We start from the raw sequence: 24,493 nt of genomic DNA on the forward strand, positions 1-24,493 counted from the left end.
CACTCTCTCGGGTCTATGATTTGACGGTGAAGGGATGGCCAGCATATGGCGACTCACTGTTGCCAGCATTCGCGCCAAGGAGGGAACAGCTGTCAGTGTGCCGGGGAACCTTGATGTGTGGATCCCGAGTGGTAATTCCACCCAAGTTGAGAGATAGAGTGCTCAATGAGCTTCACGAGGGTCATCTGGGAGGGGTAAAAATGAAGAGCCTAGCCAGGGCGTTTGTGTGGTGGCCGGGAATCGATAAAGAAATCGAGGATATGACCAAGAGATGCACAGGATGCCAGAAGGTCCAAAACGCTCCACCACAGGCCCCGCTACATCCATGGGAGTGGCCCTCATCTCCATGGCAACGGGTACACATTGATTTTGCTTGTCCATTTATGGACTCAATGTTTCTAATTGCTGTGGACGCCCATTCGAAATGACCAGAGGTCATTAAAATGTCCTCCACCACCACGGAGAAAACTATTGCAGTCCTAAGAACCATCCTCGTCAGGAATGGGTTGCCAGAACAGATCTGTTCCGACAATGGCCCACAGTTTGTGTCTGAGGATTTCCGGAGGTTCCTGAAGAATACTGGGGTGAAACATTACACATCTGCCCCATATCATCCAGCCACAAATGGATTGGCTGAGAGGTTTGTTCAGACCTTTAAAAAGGCCATAAAGGCAATGTATAATGACGACATACCACTGCAACACAAAGTGGATAACTTCCTGTTTGCTTACCGGAATGCGACACATGCAGTAACCAACCAAACTCCAGCCGTACTGTTTTTCAACCGGAGACTAAGATGTCGCTTGGATTTGCTCAAACCAAACATAAGACGAGATGTTGAGGATAAGCAGTTCCAGCACATAAATGAGAAGCCAACCAGGAGCTTCAAGGTAGGGCAACCAGTCTTGGCCCGCGACTACCGAACAGAAAAATGGCAGCCAGGCACGATATGCACACAGCAGGGACCACTAATGTACACAGTGGACGTTGGAGAGAGCATCGTGAGACGCCATGCTGACCAGATTCTAGAGTCACAGGAACAAGCCAAACCTGTACCACAAGCATGTGCACCTGGTAATGAGCCCGAAGTACAGATTGCGTCTACCTCAGAAGCAGGGGTATTGGAAGCTGACGAACCAACCAATGACAATGAGCCAGAATTGACTCCACCGCCAGAACAGGATACTCGAGAAAGGCGCTATCCAGTCTGGATCAGGAAGCCTCCTCAAAGACTGAACTTATAAATGACTATTCCAGTTGATGTATATATTACTGAGAAAATTGTAATTGTAATTAGTTATTATTTAGTTGTTAAATGAATGTTATGTACTGTTTATCTAAAAGGGGAGGAATTGTTGTGTATGTCCCTTTAAGGGAATAACTGGTCTTAGACTGCAGTACCGGCAGTGACCACCCCTGTATAAAAGGCCCTAGCAGGCTTCTGTAGTTTCAGTTTCAAGCTGCCTCTTGTTCAGTAAAGTACCTGTTAAACTGTTCTCCCGAAGTCCGTGTATTATTGAGGCGCGGACCTGATAGAGGTCTTTAAGATTATGAAAGACCTCTATCTTCTCTGCGTAGAGAAGATATTTCCACTTGCGGGCAAGACCAGAACTAGGGATCATTAATTTAAGATAGTCACTAATAAATTCAATAGGGAATTCAGGGTGAACTTCTTTACCCAGAGAGCGGTTAGAATGTTGAACTCGCTACCACAAGAAGTAGTTGAGGCGACTAGCATAGATGGATTTAAGGGGAAGCCAGATAAACACATGAGGGAGAAAGGAATAGAAGGATATGTTGATGGGGTTTGATGGAGAGGGGTGGGAGGAGGCTCCTGTGAAGCATAAACACTGGCATGGACCTGTTGGGCCGAATGGCCTGTTTCTGTGCTGAAAATACTATGTAGTTACTCCGGAAAGAAAGAAAGCAGAAATATTTTACAGTGGTTTGACCAATAGAACCCAGAAAGTGGTGGTACAAGAATTATCAATTACCAATAGCGTCCCACAGGGGTCAGTATTGGAACTACTTTTTAATATCTTCATAAATAATCTGACGCTAGGAGTCACAAGCATAGTGGCTAAATTTGCAGATAATACAAAACTGAAGGTGGTAGACTCCAAAGCTGAACAGGATAAGCTACAGGAGGATTTGAATATACTGGGGAAATTGGACAATCAGGTCTCAGATGAAATTCAATGTAAAGAAATGCAAAGTGCTTCACACGGTGACAAAAAAATCCAGGGACTTTTACTTAAATGGAAAGAAAATAGTGTGTATGTAAAATGCAAGAAATCTCGGGCTCAGTCACACTTGTTTCAATACATCAGGAAATGTCCATTTTAGATTTTAAAAATCAGTTTTCAGTAATTTATTATAATAGGCCTTTACTGTGAATTTTGAGTGTGTTTTCTTTTTAAAAGCAGTCTCTCTCTATGGAGTGCATGATCAGATGACTATTGTTCATTGGATGTTTCATGGATTAAGTAAGTATATTGGGGGAAAAATGTGTGTTCGCCAGCAAAGTATTACCGACAACTGCAGTTAATGGCTGCTGGAAATGGCTGCAATGCTAACCAAGTGAAATTGGTCTGGGGGGCATGGAGATAGGTGGCACAGCGCTCACCTTATGTGCAACGCCGTCCTGGTGGCATTGCTGGAGGGATCCGGGACTAAGTTCCTGTCCAGGTGCAGCTTCCCACAGCCTCTGTGAGTGAAGCTGTGGAGCTCGCAAGGGATTGTGGGCAATGAAGAGGTCTGAGAAATAAAGGGACCGTGCACACTGAAGCAATACAAAATAAAATGCAGTGAATCAACACATATTTCAGCCCTTTCTGCCTTTTAAGAAATATTCAATATTTAAACGAAGTTCCAAATGTGAATATTCAGCTCTTAAAGCTGAATTACCTTCCTAACCTCAACAAATGTGAAAACTGCCTTAGCACTAACACAAATGGCTCAGCAAGCCAGGGAAGGGGCACCAAGGCCTAGAAATTCAGTATAGCCACGTTTGGCGCGCTACAGTCGGGCGGCCGCTAAAGTTTGCGCCCGGTGCAAGTTCGCGCCACCTTCGCCGATATTCAGTGGCATCGCCCCAAGAGGTTGCTGCTGCGCTAAAACAGGCGATGCACGACTATCATTAGGCGCTAAGCCGGCAGCCCGGGGCGAAACCCCCGAGGGCGAGCGCAGCGCAGGTGCGGCGAGCTGCTGATTGACAGCAGACACTCTGGCGCCGGTGAGCTCTTAAAGGGGGAGGGTGGGGATTTGTTTTTTTGAAAGGCCAAGACTGGTGTATTTGTGTTTTTTGAAAGGCCGAGACTGGTCGATTTGTGTTTTTTGTGGGGGCTTCTCTCCATTAGTTTGTAATGTGGGAAGGGCAGAGGTTTCAAAGAAATAAATGTTCTTAAATCGCACTGTCCATGCTTTCTTTTGGAAGTCCTGGTTGCCCTGCTCGGCTGAGGGCTTGTGGAGCGGCTACATTCTTCTTGTGCCATAGCCATTCCCTGAGAGGGGGCCTAGAACCGACGTTCAATAAGCCGCCGACGGGCGGCCCTTGCACTTTCTGCCTCCCTCCTATGCTGGTCCTCCTCCTCCTCCTCTGGTGGTCCTCCAATGTCTGGTGGCAGTGGCTGAGTCCTGCGGATAGCCAGGTTGTGCAGCATGCAGCACACGACCACGAAATGGGAGACTCGCTCAGGCGAATACTGTAGGGCTCCTCCGGAACGATCCAGACAGTGGAACCGTTGCTTCAGGACGCCGATTGTTTGCTCAATGATGTTCCTGGTTGCTTGATGGCTGTCATTGTATCCCTCTTCAGCAGGGGTGCTGGGCGCACGGAGCGGGGTCATCAGCCAGGTGCACAAAGGATAGCCTTTGTCGCCGAGAAGCCATCCTCGTGGGTGAGGCTGGGCCTGGAACATGTCTGCCACAGAAGTCTGGCGCAGGATGAAGGCATCGTGGCTGCTGCCTGGAAAGCGGGCATTGACAGCTAGGATGAGCTGCCTGTGGTCACACACCAACTGCACATTGAGCGAATGGTAGCCTTCCGGTTGCGGTAATCCTCAGCATTCTCCAGAGGTGCCCGCAAAGCCACATGCATGCAGTCAATGGCGCCCTGCACCATGGGGAAGCCCGCTAATGCTGCAAAGCCCATTGCACGCTGTTGCTGCTTGACAAGGGCCATGGAGAAGGAGATGAACTGACGTCTCCTTCTGAAAAGGGCATTGGTCACCTGGCGGATGCAGCAATGCACGGCAAACTGGGAGATGTTGGACATGTCCCCAGTAGTGGATTGGAAGGAGCCGGTGGCATAGAAGTTGAGAGACACCGTCACCTTCACTGCCACCGACAGAGACATCCTGCTCCTCAGAAGTGGCTGCAGATCTCCGCGAAGCAGGTGGCAGATCTCAGTGACCACTGCCCTTCGGAATCGCAGCCTCCGAACACACTGCTCGTCAGACATGTTCAGATATGAGAACTGCTGACGGTATACCCTGGGTGGGTAAGGCCTCCTTTGCCGACGCCTGTTGCCCCCTCTCCGTCTGGCCATGTCTGCCACTCTCTCACGGCGTCTGTGAGCCCTTTGAATGCAATGGAGAAGGCCAACGTTTGCACCCATTGCAGCCCCCATTATATGTTTCCAATCAATGATATGGCTCTGAAGTTAAAGACAAGTGGAAAGCTGTGGCCTGAAGCCACAAGTACCTGTGCGAGTGTTGAGCCAAACCAGAAAGCTCTCTACCTTTGTCTCTCTGCAAAGATCCGTCTCTCACAAAGAAGGAGTGTTGCAAAATGGCTGCCTTTTCTACTGCAGGAGGAGTGCCCTTTAATTTGCACCCCCCGCGCCCCACAGCGACTGAGAACCGTTCCCCTCTACCAGTCGCTAGGGGCACCAGGCGCACAATAGGCCGGCGGCACTGAATTTCCGGTTTGGGGCGCACAAAGGGCGTTGCACGATGAAATGACGTCAGGATCTGCGCGCGCAGCTGAGCGCGTGCAAAGGCTTTGCGCCGCCGCTAAATCTTTACTGAAGTTGGGGAGAGGCGCAGATCGCGCTGCGCCCGGCCGCTAGCCGCCTAGCGCCCCACATCTCCTCCTCCTAAGGCGCTAGCGGCTGGCGCAAACAACTGAATTTCTAGGCCCAAGTGTCTCACATGCAGCAGTCCAGCTTTGTGCAGGGGGTCAACACTGCAAGAGCGGCCCTCTACCCACAGGAGCCAGGAAGCCCTCCAGAAAGAATGATGTGGGATTACATCACCGAGGCCGTCACTGCCAGCAGTGTCACCCCCACCAGCTGGCTCCAGTGCCCAAAGAAGCTTCATGGTCTCAGACCACTGGTCAAGGTCAGTGAATGCATTTTCAAAAACCATCTCCTACCAACTGCACCACTAGCCTCACACACTGCTCAATGCACAACCCCCACTCACCTACCAACAATCTGCACTAATCACGAGGCACATCTCCCATTCCTAGCCTCACCTCAACCCCTTGGAGGTGACGGTGCAGGCCATTCTTGGTAGGGGCATGGCTGAACCCTTGGCCAGCGGCGGGGCTGAAAGGATACAAGATGCGGGTATCCTCGTATGTTATCTTCCTTCTCGCATGCATCTCTTGCTTTCCCGCCCTCCCGTCAGCACAACTCCACCCTTGTGTCGTCCTCATTTCACACACCCAAGAAATGCATCCTGCCCAGCCAGTGGGTCAACAAGAAGAGGTAGCCTGCCCAGCCAGTGGGGCTGCAGGCAGATGATTCCATCACGGCCACAAAGGGGCTGTCTGGGTTGCATACTTCCGTCTGATTCCTCCTCTTCGGCTTTCTCCTCTTCTTCGTCTTCCTCTTCCACCTGCAAGTGGATGCTGTAAATGTGAAATGACAGTGAAATAAAATGCTGGAAATACTCAGTTGGTCAGGTGGCATGTCGACCTGAAATGTCTCTTTTTCTCTCCATGGATATTGCATGACCTGCTGAGTATTTGCAGCATGTTCTGTCTTCTCAAAGGCCTTCATTTACCATCTGAGCCCTTGCAAGCATGCAGCAGCACTCCCAACACACTTAAAAAAAAATTCTATTCTATTGCAGCAAACCATCACTTCAATAAAATCAAAAAAAAAAGTCCAAACCTTTAAATTCAAACTTACCTGAATGATGTGTGCGTCCCTTTAAGAGCTGCAGACATCGCCACTGTCAACCTGCTCGCACACCAGGTCAGGTTAACCTAGCGTGCTTAGGACCCAGTGCTGAATTCAGCGCTAGGGTCAAAGTTCGCATTTGGTGACATTTTGCAGGACGCCGTCAGTTACCGGCAGCGCAAAAGGGGAGTGGAATATGGCGGCCGCCACGGGACCTGCGACCAGCTGGCGAAAGATCGGCAGCCGCCATTTTATCATCATTTCATGGCGTTACAGAGTGGCGGTAAGTAAATGAATTTCCAGCCTATGGTTTTTAGAGCTTATCTGAAGATTCTGCCACTGGTTTCTACTGCCTGCCTTCTCCTAGCTGCATGTTTTATTTGCTATCCTGTTGATATTTCTCTTTTGTTTAAATAAGTTAGAGTTTTGTTTTTCTGCTACTCTATCACTATGAATGTGCTTGTGCGGGCATTGGTTCCGTTAGAGTCATAGAGTAATACAGCACGGATAGAGGCCCTTCGGCCCATCGTGTCCGCGCCGGCCATCAAGCCCTGTCTAATCTAATCCCATATTCCAGCATTTGGCCCGTAGCCTTGTATGCTATGGCATTTCAAGTGCACATCCAAATGCTTCTTAAATGTTGTGAGGGTTTCTGCCTCCACAACCCTTTCAGGCAGTGAGTTCCAGACTCCAACCACCCTCTGGGTGAAAAAGTTCTTTCTCAAATCCCCTCTAAACCTCCCGCCCTTTACCTTGAATCTATGCCCCCTAGTTATTGACCCCTCTACTAAGGGAAAAAGCTCCTCAGCATCCATCCTATCTATGCCCCTCATAATTTTGTACACCTCAATCATGTCCCCCCTCAGCCTCCTCTGCTCCAAAGAAAACAAACCCAATCTGCCCAGTCTCTCTTCATAGCTGAAGCACTCCAGCCCTGGTAACATCCTGGTGAACCTCCTCTGCACCCTCTCTAACGCGATCACATCCTTCCTGTAGTGTGGCGACCAGAACTGCACACAGTATTCCAGCTGTGGCCTAACCAGTGTTTTATACAGCTCCATCATAACCTCCTTGCTCTTATATTCAATGCCTCGGCTAATGAAGGCAAGTATCCCATATGCCTTTTTTACCACCTTATCCACCTGTTCCGCCGCCTTCAGGGATCTGTGTACTTGCACACCCAGATCCCTCTGACCCTCCGTCTTGCCTAGGGTCTTTCCATTCATTGTGTATTCCTTTGCCTTGTTAGTCCCCCCAAAGTGCATCACCTCGCACTTTTCCGGGTTAAATTCCATTTGCCACTGTTCCGCCTATCTGACCAACCCATCTATATCGTCCTGCAGACTGAGGCTACCCTCCTCGCTATTTACCACCCTACCAATTTTTGCATCATCCGCGAACTTACTGATCATACCTTTTACATTCATATCCAAGTCATTAATGTAGACCACAAACAGCAAGGGACCCAGCACCGATCCCTGTGGTACCCCACTGGCCACAGGCTTCCAGTCACAAAAACAACCTTCGACCATCACCCTCTGCCTTCTGCCACTAAGCCAGTTTTGTATCCAATGTGCCAAGGCACCCTGGATTCCATGGGCTCTTACCTTCTTGACCAGTCTCCTGTGCGGGACTTTATCGAAGGCCTTACTGAAATCCATGTATACCACATCCACTGCGTTACCCTCATCCACACACCTAGTCACCCCCTCAAAAAATTCAATCAAATTAGTCAGACATGATCTTCCCTTGACAAAGCCATGTTGACTATCCCTGATTAATCCTTGCCTCTCCAAGTGGTGACAAATTTTGTCCCTCAGGATTTTTTCCAATAATTTTCCTACCACTGATGTTAGGCTCACTGGCCTGTAGTTCCCCGGTTTTTCCCTACTACCCTTCTTGAATAATGGTACTACATTAGCGGTTCTCCAGTCCTCTGGCACATCCCCTGTGGCCAGAGAGGTCCTGAATATATGTGTTAGAGCCCCCGCAATCTCCTCCTTTGCCTCACACAGCAGCCTGGGATACATTTCATCCGGGCCTGGGCATTTATCCATTTTTAGGCCAGCTAAAACCGCCAATACCTCCTCCCTCTCGATGTTAATATGTTCGAGCATATCACAGTCCCCCCGCCCTATTTCTATGTCTACATCGTCCTTCTCCATAGTGAAAACAGATGCAAAAAATTCATTTAGAACCCCTCCTACATCTTCCGGCTCCACACACAGATTGCCACTTTTGTCCCTAATGGGCCCTATTTTTTCCCCAGTTATCCTCTTACCCTTAATATACTTATAAAACATCTTCGGATTTTCCTTTATTTTGCTCGCCAGTGTTATTTCATGGCCCCTCCTTGATCTCCTAATTTCTTTTTTAAGTATCCCCCTGCACTTTTTGTACTCCTCTAGGGCTTCCTCCGTCTTTAGCCTTTTGTATCTACCAAAAGCCCTCCTTTTTTTCCTAATCCATTCTCGTATATCCCCTGACATCCAAGGTTCCCTGTGGTTTTTGGAACCACTCTTGACCATTACGGGAACATGTTGCCATTGTATGATCTCAATCTCCCTTCTGAAAGCCTCCCATTGCTCTGATGCGGATTTTCCTACAAGTAGCTGATCCCAGTCCATTTTGGCCAGATCCTGCCTTATCCTATTAAAATCAGCCTTCCCCCAATTTAGAACCTTTATTTCCGGCCCATCCCTGTCCTTTTCCATGACGACCTTAAATCTTACCATATTATGGTCACTATCACCAAAGTGCTCACCTACTAGCACTTTTTCCACTTGGCCGGCCACATTCCCTAGAATTAGGTCCAGTACCGCCCCCTCTCTTGTAGGACTTTCTACATGCTGGCTCAAAAAGCTCTCCTGGATGCACTTTAAGAATTCTACTCCCTCTGAGCCTTTCACACTCTGACTATCCCAGTTAATATTGGGGAAGTTGAAATCCCCCATTATTATTACCCTATTATTTGCAAATTTTTCTGAGATTTGCCTACATATCTGTTCCTCTATCTCCCCCTGACTGTTTGGAGGCCTATAGTACACTCCCAGCAAAGTGCTTGCCCCCTTTTTGTTTTTAAGCTCCACCCACATGGCCTCATTAGAGGACCCTGCTAATATATCATCCCTCCTTACTGCAGTAATTGACTCCTTAATTAATATTGCGACACCCCCTCCTCTTATACCTCCCCCTCTGCCTCGCCTGAAGATTCTGTACCCCGGAATATTGAGCTGCCAGTCTTGCCCTTCCCTCAACCATGTCTCCGTGATAGCAACAATATCATACTCCCATGTGTTTATCAACACCTTCAGTTCATCCACCTTATTTGCAAGACTCCTTGCATTAAAATAGATGCCATCCAGCCTTGCCCTTATATATTTGCCCTGTCTACCAAGCTGACTTGTTTTTTTCTCTATAATTGGCAGCACATCCCCCCCTATTTCAGCTCCCCTCTGTATCCCATCCCCCTGCCAAGTTAGTTTAAACCCCCAACAGTGCTAGCAAACCTCCCCGCAAGGATATTTGTCCCGCTCTGGTTCAGGTGCAACCCGTCCGACTTGTACAAGTCCCACCTTTCCCAGAAGCAGGCCCAGTGATCCAGGAAAGTAAAACCCTCCCCCCTACACCAACTCTTTAGCCACGCATTCATCTGCTCTATCCTCCCATTCCTATACTTACTAGCACGTGGCACTGGGAGTAATCCAGAGATTACAACCTTTGAGGTCCTGCTCTTTAATCTGTTACCTAGCTCCCTAAATTCTTGATGCAGGACCTCATCCCTCTTTTTACCTATGTCGTTGGTACCAATGTGGACCACGACCACTGGCTGTTCACCCTCCCCCTCCAGAATGCCCTGCAGCCGCTCAGTGACATCCTTGACCCTGGCACCAGGGAGGCAACAAACCATCCTGGATTCACGTCTACGGCCACAGAAACGCCTATCTGTTCCCCTTACTATAGAATCCCCTACCACTATTGCTCTCCCACTCTTTTTCCTCCCTTCCTGGGCAGCAGGAGCACCCCCAGTGCCAGGAAGTTGGCTGCTGCTGCCTTCCCCTGGTGAGTCATCCCCCTCAACAGTATCCAAAGCGGTATACTTGTTTGAAAGGGGGATGTCCGCAGGGGTTCCCTGCACTACCTGCCTGCCTTTGTTGCTCCGCCTGATGGTCACCCCCTGTGCTGCCCTACCCTGAGGCGTGAACAACTCGCTAAACGTGCTATCCACGAGCCTCTCAGCATCGCGCATGCTCCAAAATTCATCCACCCGCAGCTTGAGCGCCGCAATGCGGTCTGCAAGTAGCTGCAGCTGGATGCATTTCCCGCACACATGGTCGTCAGGGACACTGGCAGCGTCCCTGATTTCCCACATGGAGCAAGAGGAGCAGAACACGGGTCTGAGCTCTCCTGCCATGACTTACTCCTTTAATTAATTAAAAAATTTATTCAATACCCCAGTTACAGGTATACTCTAGGGCGCTTTATTTACCAACTGTCCCCACTACACCAGAGACCCTAGAAATTTAACACCACAGAAGTCAAGCTTGTATTGAAAAGAGAGAAATATTCACCAGCCAATCACTTACCTGCTCCCTGGTGACGTCACACACTGATTACTTTTTACCTCTCTCCTCTGCTGTTGATTTGGTCGGGCCTCTGCCTTCGCGCCGGTTTTTAAGCCGGGCTCCTCCTCCGCTGCTGCTCTCCCCCGAACTGGTCGGGCCTCTGCCTTCGCGCCGGTTTTTAAGCCGGGCTCCTCCTCCGCTGCTGCTCTCCCCCGAACTGGTCGGGCCTCTGCCTTCGCGCTGGTTTTTAAGCCGGGCTCCTCCTCCGCTGCTGCTCTCCCCCGAACTGGTCGGGCCTCTGCCTTCGCGCCGGTTTTTAAGCCAGGCTCCTCCTCCGCTGCTGCTCTCCCCCGAACTGGTCGGGCCTCTGCCTTCGCGCCGGTTTTTAAGCCGGGCTCCTCCTCCGCTGCTGCTCTCCCCCGAACTGGTCGGGCCTCTGCCTTCGCGCCGGTTTTTAAGCCGGTGGTCTTCACTGCCAATTAACTCAAAGTTGTAACTTACCCCAAGAAGGGCCAGCACCTTCAGCAACAGGGCACAGAAGGGGAAAGAATGGCCTAAATCTAGCTCCAGCATTACTCAGAGTACCATTTGGAATCCAAAACTCAAACAGCTGTATAAAACGTAGCTTTTCTGCTTAAACAAAATTGCTGGCAAAATGGATTGTGCAGCTGGAAACCAATCTATTTTAAAAGCCTTAGTTAGACCAAGATGAAAGTACAGTTGAGCAACACCAGTCGAGCGGCTTAAAGGGAGCACCGGAGAAGGCCCAGGACACAGCACGGACCTGAGCGGGAGCGGCAGCAGAGGAGGCAGCGGCTTAAAGGGAGCACCGGAGAATGCCCAGGACACAGCACAGCACGGACCTGAGCAGGAGCGGCGGCAGCTTAAAGAGAGCTGAGCGGCGACTTAAAAACCCCCAAAAAACAAGGAGTGATGTCACAGGACAGCAGGAGGTGGAGTATAAATCGAGCGGGAGGCCCAGAGAGAGTGCAGACTGGAACAGCGGCGGCAGCGAGGAGGCGGAAAACCTCCAGCGAAAACAACAACAACAAAAGCAATAACTGCAAAACAGCTAAAGTGATGTCACAACCAGGGAAGGAGCTGATTGGTGAGTAACTGGTAAGTGTTTCTAATTAATAGTCTATTAAGTAGAGGCATGGCCGGGCAGCTCAGTCCTGTGGAATGTACATCCTGTGCCATGTGGGGACTCCAGGATGCTTCCCGTGTCCTGGACAACCACATGTGCAGGAAGTGTCTTCAGTTGGAGGAGCTCAAGATCCAGGTTTTGGAGCTTGAGCAGCAGCTGGCGTCACTGCGGTGCATCCGTGAGGCTGAGAGCTTCGTGGATAGCACGTTTCAGGAGGTGGTCACACCGCAGATAAAGAGTGAGCAGGCAGAAAGGGAATGGGTGACAGAAGAGGGGGACCAGGCAGGTAGTGCAGGAGTCCTGAGTGCATCTCGTTCTCCAACCAGTATTCAGTTCTGAGTACTGGTGAGGGCAATGGTTCCTCTGGGGAGTACAGCCAGAGCCAAGTCTACAGCACCATGGGTGGCTCAGCTGTACAGTGGGGGAGGAAGAAGAGTGGGAAAGCAATAGTGGTAGGGGATTCGATAGTTAGGGAATAGACAGGCATTTCTGCGGCCGCAGACGTGACTCCAGGATGGCATGTTGCCTCCCTGGTGCCTGGGTCAAGGATGTCACTGAGCGGCTGCAGAACATTCTGAAGGGGGAGGGTGAACAGCCAGAGGTCATGGTCCATATCGGTATCAACGACATAGGTAGAAAGAGGGATGAGGTCCTGCAGGCATATTTCAGGGAGCTAGGAAAGAGATTAAAAAGCAGGACTTCAAAAGGTTGTAATCTTCGGATTACTCCCGGTGTCACGCGCTAGTGAGTACAGAAATAGCAGGATAGAGCAGATGAATGCGTGGCTGGAGAGATGGTGCAGGTGGGAGGGCTTTAGATTCCTGGGGCATTGGGACCGTTTCTGGGGGAGGTGGGACCTGTACAGACCGGACAGGTTGCACCTCAACAGAACTGGGATCAATATCCTTTGCTAGTGCTGTTGGGGAGGGTTTAAACTAATTTGGCAGGGGAATGGGCAAAAGGATGTAGCATTAGAAAAGAGAAATAAAGTGCTGAAAGGATTGGGAGAGGCAGAGAGCACTAAAGTAAGAAATAGTAAGGTATTTGGTGTGGTCAAACTAAGAGAGAATACAGGATGGTCTAAGATAGGTTTACAGTGTGTGAATGCACGTAGAAACATAGAAGATAGGAACAGGAGTAGGCCATTTGGCCCCTCGAGCCTGTTCTGGCAATTAATGAGATCATGGCTGATCAATTCAATTCAATTCAATTCAAATCGCTTTATTGGCATGACAAGGTACATCTTATGTTGCCAAGGCATCGAAAAACATTTATGGTTGAACACATAAACGCAGATCTATCCATACAGTGTATAAACAGATATATCCCTGAGTGTATAAATATACATTCATATAATTTGTATATACTTTTTTCTTAGATTTAATGGTTGTCCCTCTGTTTATGGCAAGCTGTAACATAGTGTGCCGCTAAGGTTACACAATTTCTCTGTTCCCCTAGTAGGTATGGGAGTTTTTGGTCGTCATACAAATTTCTGAATTCAGGGCATATTTTTGTGAATTTTGGGTAGAAATTCTCCCTTATGCCCTGATATTTTCTACAAGCTGTGAGGAAGTGCATCTCTGTCTCCACCACTCCCTGACTGCAGTGAGAGCATATCCTGTTCTCTCTTGTCAGCCGGGTCTGTCTGTGTCTGCCTTTTTCGATAGCCAGGCTATGCTCACTAAGTCTGTACATAGTCAAGGTTTTTCTCAATTTGCTATCTTTTACCGTGGTCAGGTATTCAGCCATGTTGTATTGTCTGTTTAGGGCCAAGTAGCAATTGAGTTTGTTTTGGGTTTTTGTTGTTTCTGCCCAATATGACAGATATTTTTCCTTTTGCTTAGTGACAATTGCGTTGGGTCGAATTCTCTGTGCTACGATGTCACTGTCCTGGGGCTGGTTATTGTTAGTAGTGTTAGTAGTTACTTCACTGAGTCCCAGGACTAGTTGACTGAGGGTATTCTTCTTTATGATCCTCTCTTGGCATTTCAGGGCTTCGTAATGATAGCAGTGGGGGTTGCTCATTTTTAGGTGTTTCCAAAATTTGGTGGCTCTTTTTTGGATAGTAATTATTAATGGATATTGGCCTAGTTCTGCCCTGCATGCATTGTTTATGGTTTTCCTTTGAGTCCGGAGGATACTTTTACAGAATTCTGCATGTAGGATCTCAATTGGGTGTTTGTCCCATTTTGCAAATTCTTGTTGTGTTAGTGGTCCCCACGCCTCACTGCCATAGAATGCAATTGGTTCAATTACTGATTTGAAAATTTTGAGCCAAATGCTAATTGGGATTTCTATTTGGATTGATTTTTTAATGGCATAGAAAGCCCTTCTTGCTTTCTCTTTCAGTTCATTCACAGCCAGATGAAAATTTCCCGTAGAACTGGTTTTTAAGCCCAAGTATGTGTAGTTAGTGGTTTGTTCAATTTTAGTTGTTCCTAGTGTGAAATTTATTCTGGGTCCCTGATGTCTGGATCTTTGCTGGAACACAACGACTTTGGTTTTTTGTCAGGGCCCAGGTCTGACAGTACGACTCTAGCAGATCCAGGTTCTGCTGTAGACCCTCCTTAGTTGGTGACAGCAGAACCAGGTCATCTGCATAGAGGAGGAATTTAACCTTGGATTCATATAGGGTGAGGCCGGGTGCTGTAGATTGTTCAAGTAGTTTTGCCAATTCATTTATGTAAATATTAAAGAGTGTCGGTGAGATGGGCGAGCCCTGTGTCACACCACCCCCCTGTGGGAAGTATTTTGTTTGTTTGTCTCCAATTTTAACTGCACATTTATTGTTTGTATACATTGATTTAATTACATCATATGTTTTTCCCCCTACACCACTTTCAATGTGTTTCAAGAATAGACTGTCGTGCCAGATGGAATCAAAAGCCTTCTGGAAATCTATAAAGCAGGCAAAAATTTTGCTTTTGTTTTGATGAACATGTTTGTCAATTAGGGTCTGTAGGGTGAAGATATGATCTGATGTTCTATAGTTTGGTAGGAATCCAATTTGGCTTTTACTCAAGACATTGTGCTCCTCAAGGAAGTTTATAAGTCTTTTGTTTATGATATTACAGAATACCTTCCCCAGGTTACTGTTTACACAGATGCCTCGATAGTTATTTGGGTCAACTTTGTCTCCACTTTTGTATATGGGCGTTATATGTCCTTTGTTCCAGATATCAGGGAAGTGACCGACACTCAGAGCCAAGTTGAAGAGTTTTAGGATAGCCAATTTCATTTTATCGTCCGTGTGTTTAATCATCTCGCTTAGGATGCCATCTGCACCGCAAGCTTTTCCTGGTCGCAGGCCCTTGAGTTTTTCAAATAGCTCTTTTTCAGTTATTATGGGGTCTAGCGGGTTTTGGTTATCTTTTATGACCAATTCGAGCTTTTCCAGTTTTTTGCATATTTGGTATTGCTCTGGGCTTAGTGTGTTTTTCTGGTATAATTTTTCAAAATGGTTTTCCCATGTGTCTCCGTTTTGAATGGCCAATTCGTCGTGTTGTTTTTTGCGTAATGTATTCCAGTTGTCCCAGAAACAATTGGAATCAATGGATTCCTCAATGAAGCTGAGTGTATTCTTAATATACTGCTCTTTTTTGGTTCCGAGTGTGTTTTTGTATTGTGTTAGTGCATGACAATAAGTAAGGCGTAATTCCTCGTTTTCTGGCTGTCTGTGTTTTTGGTTTGATATTTTTCTGAGTTTTTTCCTCTGGCAATCTGGGTCAAACCATTTTTCATAATTTTTTGTTTTGGGTTTATTCTTGCGAACTTTCAAGTTTGACATGGTTGCCAAATTATCAAAAATATTATTTAGGTTATTCACTGCCCGGTTTACGCCTTCTTTATTGTGAGTGTATATGTTTTCCAGAAAGGTGTCCAAGAGAGTTTGAGTTGATTGATTGCTAATTGCTTTCTGGTATTTTTCCGTGCTGTTTTTGGCCCATCTGTAGGATTTTTTGATGTTGTGCAGCTTACTGGGTTGTGTTTCTGTGTTGGTTGTTTCTGTCTTGTTAAGATACATAGTAATTTGACTGTGGTCTGACAGTGTTGTTTGTGGTTTGACTGTGAATGCTCTGAAAGAGGATGGGTCCAAATCCATAATCATATAGTCTATGGTGCTGCAGCCAAGAGGTGAGCAATAGGTTGATCTTCCTAGGGAGTCTCCCATGAACCTACCATTGACAATGTACAGACCCAGGCTTCGACAGAGCTGCAGGAGCTGTTTTCCGTTAGCATTTGTCTGTTTGTCGCAGTTATGCCTATATCGATGGGAAGGGATATCAAAGTGGTTATTCCCGAATATATAGTTGTTCCTCTGATTATTGGTGAAGTCTGGTTCTTCGCCAGTTCTTGAATTGAGGTCACCACAGATCAACACATTCCCCTGGGCCTGGAATTGGATAATCTCCCTCTCAATGTTGGAGAAGGTGTCCTCTTTAAAGTACGGGGATTCCATTGGGGGGATATAGAGTGCGCAAATGAAAACCTCTTGCATGTTAGAGATGATGCCCCTCTTAATTTTGAGCCATATGTGGTTTTCGCCCTTTTTTATAAATTTGATGCAATTCCTAAGCTCTGTTTTAAACCAAATCAGTATGCCTCCAGAGTCTCTGCCCTGGGTTACTCCTGGCAATTTATTGGAGGGGACCACCAGCTCTGTGTACCCATCGGGACGGCCAGTGTGTCCTTCTCCTTTACACCAAGTTTCCTGTAAAAAGATAATATCCAGATCTTTAATTTCATCTAGGAACTCTGGGGTCCTACTCTGCATGCCACGCACAGAAGAGCGTAGACCTTGGATATTCCAGGTTGAGATATATAAGGACTTCATGTTAAGTTTGATCTTTTACTATGATAGGTTAAAATATGATATGTGTTTGTCATGTCTAAATGGGGGAAAAAAAAGAACATTTCAATTGTCTATAAATGCTGATACTAATAGGTTGCAACTCTTTCTAGCAACTAGTCCTTATTTTTTTTCTGATTCAAATTCAGTACCCTGTCCCTGCTTTCTCCCCATATTCCTTGATCCCTTTAGCCTTAAGAAATATATCTAACTCCTTCTTGAATATATTTAATGAATTGGCCTCAACTGCCTTCTGTGGTAGAGAATTCCATAGGTTCACCGCTTTCGAGGCAAAGAAATTCCTCCTCATCTCAGTCCTAAATGGCTTACCCTTTATCCTTAGACTGTGACCCCTGGTTTTGGACTCCCCTGCCATCGGGAACATCCTTCCTGCATCTAGTCTGTCTAGTCCTGTTAGAATTTTATAAGTTTCAATGACAGCCCCTCTCATTCTTCTAAACTCTAGCGAATATAAGCCTAATCGACCCAATCTCTCCTCATACATCATTCCTGCCATCCCAGGTATCAGTCTGGTGAATCTTCGCTGCACTCTCTCCATGGCAAGAACATCCTTCCTCAGATAAGGCGACCAAAACTGCACACAATACTCAAGGGTGGTCTCACCAAAGCCCTGTACAAATGCAGCAAGACATCCTTGCTCCTGCACTCAAATCATCTTGCTATGAAGGCCAACATACCATTTGCCTTCTTAACTGTCTGCTGCACCTGCATGCTTACCTTCAGCGACTGGTGCACAAGGACACCCAGGTCTCATTGCACTTCCCTGTCTCCCAATCTATTGCCATTTAGATAATAATCTGTCTTCCTGTTTTTGCCACAAAAGTGGATATCCTCGCATTTATCCACATTACACTGCATTTGCCAACATCTGCTCAATCACCCAACCTGTCCAAATCGTACTGGAGTTACTCTGCATCCTCCTCACAGCACACACGCCCACCCAGCTTTGTGTTGTCTGCAAACTTGGAGATATTACGTCTAGTTCCCTCGTCTAGTTCATTAATATATATTGTGAATAGCTGGGTGTTGAGTCTGTGCTTTTCCAAATGTAGTTATGCTGAATAACTGGACACAGACAACAGAATACTTAAACAGGTCTTTAGTAACTGAGGGTCAGGGCTGAACTGAAATACAATTTGCTCCACAGGGTTTATATACCGGTGTGGTCACCACCGGTACTACAATATACAGGAGCCATCAGAAAGTAGTCCATCACCTTAAGGTAGTCTCTTAAGGTGGTACAGGTTACATACACTACAATTCCTCCCCTTTTAGCTTAACAGTGTACACCCCAATTTAAACATAACATGGATAACATATATACAACTTTCATACAAAACTGTTCAAAGATTCAGTCTCTGAGGAGGCCTCCTGATCCGGGCCGGATAACGCCTTTCAGGGGTCTCTGGTTCTCGTTGCTGGGGTGACTCATCCATTTGATCTCTTATGGATTGAACCTCATCATGTACGTTCGAGTCTGAGGTAGATGCTGCAGGCTCAATAAATTCTTCAACTGGTGTCTCTGCCGTAGACATGGGGTCGACCCTTGTTCTCGATTCCACAAGTTGGTCAGCATGACGTCGTATTACGTTCTCACCAACGTCTACCGTGTACATCAAGGGTCCTTGTCGGGCACGAAATGTTCCGGATTGCCATTTATCATTCCTATAGTCCCTGGCCAACACTGGTTGTCCTATTTCGAAACTCCGAGTGGCCTTGTTATTTACGTGCTGGAATTGTTTGTTTTCGACTTCCCTACGCACATTGGGTTTTAACAAATCCAACCGGGACCGCAACCTCCTGTTAAAGAACATTATGGCAGGGCTTTGATTTGTCACGGCATGCGTGGCGTTTCGATATGCCATCAGGAAATTGTCCACCTTGTGTTGTAGTGGAATATGGTCTTTGCTCATGGCCTTTATCGCCTTTTTGAACGTTTGTACAAATCTCTCGGCCAACCCATTGGTAGCCGGATGATATGGGGCAGATGTATAGTGTTTCACCCCATTCTTTTTCATGAATTTCTGGAATTCTTCTGACACGAACTGTGGTCCGTTGTCTGAACATATTTGTTCCGGCAACCCATTCCTTGCAAATATGGTTCTTAGAACTGCGATCGTCTTTTCAGAGGTAGTGGTCGACATCTTAATCACTTCTGGACATTTAGAATGTGCGTCTACTGCTATCAAAAACATGGAATCCATGAATGGACCTGCAAAGTCGATATGCACACGTTGCCATGGGGTTGAAGGCCATTCCCACGGATGCAGCGGTGCAATTGGAGGTGCGTTTTGAACTTTTTGGCACCCTGAGCAGCTTTTAGTCAGATCCTCTATTTGTTTGTCGATACCTGGCCACCACACATAAGCCCTAGCAAGGCCTTTCATCTTGACTCCCCCCAGATGACCTTCATGCAGTTCTTTCAGAACTCTCTCCCTTAATTTAGGAGGAATAATCACCCTTGTTCCATACATCAATGTTCCTTGACAGACGGACAGCTGTTCTCGTCTGGCTGAGAATGCAGGTAACAGTGGTTCGCCATATGCTGGCCATCCCTTCACTGTCAAATCATAGACCCGAGACAGTGTCGGGTCGTTTCGGGTCTCTCTCTCAATACTCGCATTGGTGACTGGTAAGCATTCGATGATGGTCGAGTGAAGTATCTCGACAGGGTCAACTGCCGGTGCCTCTTCCGCTGTAGGTAGTGGCAGGCGCGACAGCCCATCAGCATTACCATGTTGCTTTGTACCTTTGAATTCGATATCATATTGATGTGCCCCTAGGAAAAGGGACCATCTCTGAAGCCTCTGCGCCGTCATAACCGGAACACCCTTCTTAGGGTTAAAAATGGAAACCAACGGCTGGTGATCTGTCAGCAGCGTAAACCTTTGGCCTTGCAGGTAATGGTTAAATTTCTTAACTCCCCACACGAGGCTGAGAGCCTCCCTATCTATCTGAGCATAGTTGCGCTCTGCGGAGGTCAATGATCTGGATGTGAACGCGACTGGCCTTTCCAAGCCATTTGGCAACTTATGCGAGAGCACTGCCCCGATACCATATGGAGAAGCATCACAAGCTAAACGAATAGGCAGCGTTGGGTTAAAGTGAGCCAACACTTCCTTAGAGGTGATCAGTGCCTTGCTTTTTTGAAAAGCCCGCTTACAGTCCTCGCTCCACTTCCATGGTACTCCCATTTGCAAAAGAGTGTTCAGCGGGTGTAACACCGTGGATAAATTTGGAAGAAACTTGTGGTAATAGTTAATCAACCCAAGGAACGACCTCAACTGGGATACATTTTCCGGAGCGGGAGCTTTCACAACAGCTTCGATCTTGTCAGGTGACTTATGAAGCCCCTCCTGGTCAATGACGTGACCGCAGTACGAGATTCACTTCTGAAAGAACTCACATTTCTGGCGATTAACTCTGAGTCCATATTCTTTCAATCTGGTGAGCACCTGCTCCAAATTCGCGAGGTGTTCCTTATCATCATCTCCTGTAATCAGAATGTTGTCCAGGTAGCATTGTGTGCCTGGAATTCCCTGTAATACCTGCTCCATGGCCCTTTGCCAAATCGCTGGAGCCGATGCCACTCCAAAAACCAGTCTATTATACCGATATAAGCCCTTATGTGTGTTGATCGTGAGATACTGGCGTGACGCTTCATCAACTTCCATTTGTAGGTACGCCTGCGCCAGGTCTATCTTGGTGAAGTGTTTCCTGCCAGACAGCGAAGCGAAGATATCCTCAATCCGCGGAAGCGGATATTGCACCGTGTGAAGAACCGGATTAACAGTGATCTTGAAATCGCCACAGATGCGAACCTTCCCAGGTTCCCCCAGCTTGTTGCTCAACGAACGCTTCATGACGGGAACAATGGGTGTGGCCCATTCGCTCCAGTCCACCTTTGACAGTACTCCTGAATGTTCTAGCCCTTCCAGCTCTGCTTCCACAGCAGGTCGTATCGCATAAGGTACCGGTCTGGCTTTGAAAAATTTTGGGTTTGCATGTTCTTCAACCTTGATGTTTGCCGTAATTCCTTTCAGTGTTCCCAGTCCCTGTTGGAACACCTCCTTAGCATCGTCCAATATTTTGGACAGTCGTTTAGGTTTGACGTCGTCCTCTTTACAGGAATCTACAGTTAGTGCTTGTAAGGAATGCCAGTCCATATTTATTCTCCGGATCCATTCCCGTCCCAGTAGTGGCGGACCTCCCTCAGGTAACACATACAAGTCCATTCCCTGACTTTCTTTACCATTGTAGACCACCTTTACCTTTATCTTTCCGATGGGGTATACTCTTCGCCCCGTGTATGTTTTCAATACAATCTCCGTATCCCTCAGGGGAATGTGTGAGAATAACCTTTTGTAATCTTGCTTATTCATGACCGTCAATGCCGATCCAGTGTCCAATTCCATCTTCACTTGGACTCCTGCTATCCGAAGCATGACCCAGATAGTTTGGTGGTCTGCTGTGTTACCCACATTGGCCCAGTAATTCCTCTCTGAACGCGTGAGTACGGTCGGGGTACTCACGCGTCTGGCCGGAGGAAATGCCCGTGTTCAGCATGCACAGCGCATGCGGGGAAAACCGGCATTTCCAGTCCTCTGAACGAAGGGGTTCAGAGGCACAGCGCGTGCGACTGCACAGGCAGCGCGTGCGCAGTGAAATTCCTTTTTTTTTTCCAGAGTTGCCCGAGTGTAAAGGCCTCCGGTTTTTACGCGTGGAAAAACCAGACGTAAGTACTTAGTTTTACAGGTAAGTGGGCTTTTAGTACAATTTAGAATTTTTTTTCCCACAGGTTTGTTATTTTTAAAGAATTTACAGTAAGGTAAGTTTAGTTTTAGCCCCGATTTTTAAAAAATGTATTTTTTTCAAAAATTTGATTAATTGTTTAAAATAGTTTTTTAAAGTTATTCATAGTTAATTTAATTATTGGGCTGCTTTTTAAAATTTTATTTAAAGTTTAAGTAGTGTTTTGGGGTGCAGTACTTTTCATGAGTTTGACAGTCTTTACTATCAAACTTATGAATGAAGTTTCCCCTCTCCTGATTGGCTGAACAGTGCTCACCTGATCCCAGCCGGCACATCGCACTAACTACGCCGCTGGGTCAGGTTAGCACAGCGCGCTGGGATCAGAACCGGGCCACTGACAGGAAATCCACTGCGGGCCAGATTTCAGATGTCGGCGCGCAGGGTGAGCGCACATCGGGGGCTTGCACGCGCGGCAAGCCCCCGACAGGAATTACTGGGCCATTATGTATTTTTAGACAACCCAGTTCCTTACTGCTGGAGTCTGAATCCGTCTTCTGTTCATCCGAACTGTTCTCTGTCACTTTGTGTACTTTTTTGTACTTCTCCTGCGGCGACTTTTTGTTGCTGGTCTTCTTTCCTGACCGGCATACTCTCGCTATGTGACCAAGTTTGCCACATTGCCTGCATTCTTTATCTTTGAACCAGCACTGGTTCTGATCATGCGTTGTCCTTCCGCAACGATAGCACTTTACTGCGCCCAATGCCATTTCATTGGTGCTGAATTCCGATGGCCTTTGCTGCATTTCTGCAGTGCCTCGTGCTGCTGCCTCGTGCGATGCTGCAATGCTGAAAGCTTTGTCCAGCATAAGATCCTTTTCCTCTAGCAGTCGCTTCTGGGTTCCTTCCTTTAGTAGCCCACACACGAACTTATCTCTCAGAGCGTCTGCTAGTCCTGTTCCGAACTGACAGTACTTTGATAACTTGCGCAGTTCGATTAAGAATTCAGCGTTGCTTTCCTCTTTAAGCTGAATTCTTTTGTAAAATTTAAATCGTTCCGCTATCAGCAGCGGCGTGGGGTTTAAATGCTCTTGCAGGATAGTAACAATATCCGCGAAACTCTTTCCTACCGGTTTATCTGGTGTTACAAGGTGCCTTAATAACCCGTACGTCTTCGCACCCATCGAGTTTAATAGGGTTAGTGCTTTCTTATCCGCCGGTACCTCATTCGCTGTACAGTAAACTTCAACGCGTTCCACATAAGTAGCCCAATCTTCTACATCGCTATCAAAAGCAGTGATGTTACCCGTTTTTGGCATTCTTGTTGAGTTTCCTTTATTTTATTTTAATTTTTTCAAAATGGCGGCTTCCCGCGCTTGGCGGCTTTTCCCGCGCTTGTCTTCTTCCCCCGCCAACTAAAATGGCGATTACCGCGCTGTTGCCGTTCTCACCTCCCAGCGGTCCTTTATTTCCCCCGACGCTGCTGCTCTTGTTCCCCGCCGCTCCCGCGGTCCTCGTGGACATTAACGCTTTTCTGGCTGCTGCGCATCTCTGCCCCGATTGCAGTCCGGCCCCTGACACCGGCTGCGGTCGTGTTCTCCGCCCTTTTCTTCGTTTTCCCTCCCCTTCTCCCACTGACAACTCGGCCGACTTCCCCTTCGTGCCGCTCGATCGGGCTTACCCGCCGCTGTCATAGAAGGGATGATCACTGCCTGTTGCTGATGGTGGACTTCGTGGCCAGCAAACCAACCCGGGTTCCTGATGGCCTCCCGTGCGATGCAGTGCTCAGCAGGATGTTGAGGGCGGGTGCCCCTTTTCGACGCCCGTTCTGAGGACGAAGCTTCCTTGGATGCAAAACTGCCGCTAGGTACGATCAGACTCGTCGCCACTGTTGAGTCTGTGCTTTCCCAAATGTAGTTATGCTGAATAACTGGACACAGACAACAGAATACTTAAACAGGTCTTTAGTAACTGAGGGTCAGGGCTGAACTGAAACACAAGTTGCTCCACAGGGTTTATATACCGGTGTGGTCACCACCGGTACTACAATATACAGGAGCCATCAGAAAGTAGTCCATCACCTTAAGGTAGTCTCTTAAGGTGGTACAGGTTACATACACTACACTGGGGTCCTAGCACCGATCCCTGCGGTACCCCACTAGTCACTGCCTGCCACTCGGAAAAAGACCCGTTTATTCCAACTCTTTGCTTCCTGTCTGCCAACCAGTTCTCTATCCAGGACAGTACCTTACCCCCAATCCCATGTGCTTTAACTTTGCACGCTAATCTCTTATGCGGGACCTTATCAAAAGCCTTCTGAAAGTCCAAATACACCACATCCACTGGTTCTCCCTTATCTATTCTACCAGTTACATCCTCAGAAAATTGCAGTAGATTAGTCAAGCATGATTTGCCTTTTGTAAATCCATGTTGACTTTGTCCGATCCTGTCACTGTTTTCCAAGTGCTCTGTTATTACATCTTTTATAATGGACTCTAGCATTTTCCCCACTACTGATGTCAGGCTTACCGGTCTATAATTCCCCGTTTTCTCACTACCACCTTTTTTAAATAGTGGGGTAACATTAGCAATCCTCCAATCCATGGGAACTGTTCCAGAGTCTATAGAATTTTGGAAGATGACCAGCAATGCATCTACTATTTCTAGGGCCACTTCCTTAAGTACCCTAGGATGTAGATTATCAGGCCCTGGGGATTTATCGGCCTTCAGTCCCATCAATTTCCCTAACACCATTTCCCTACAAATACTGATTTCATTCAGTTCCTCCCTCTCATTAGACCCTATGTTCCCCGACATCTCTGGGAGGTTATTTGTGTCCTCCTTTGTGAAGACAGAAATAAAGTATGTATTTAATTGGTCTGCCATTTATTTGTTCCCCATTATAAATTCCCCTGATTCTGACTGCAAGGGACCTACGCTTGACTTCACCAATCTTTTTCTCTTCACATATCTATAGAAGCCTTTACAGTCAGTTTTTATGTTCCCTGAAAGTTTACTCTCATATTCTATTT

Source organism: Somniosus microcephalus, chromosome 2 (assembly GCF_052327205.1).
Source record: "Somniosus microcephalus isolate GS21.2 chromosome 2, FLI_Smic_1.0, whole genome shotgun sequence".
NCBI lineage: Eukaryota > Metazoa > Chordata > Chondrichthyes > Squaliformes > Somniosidae > Somniosus > Somniosus microcephalus.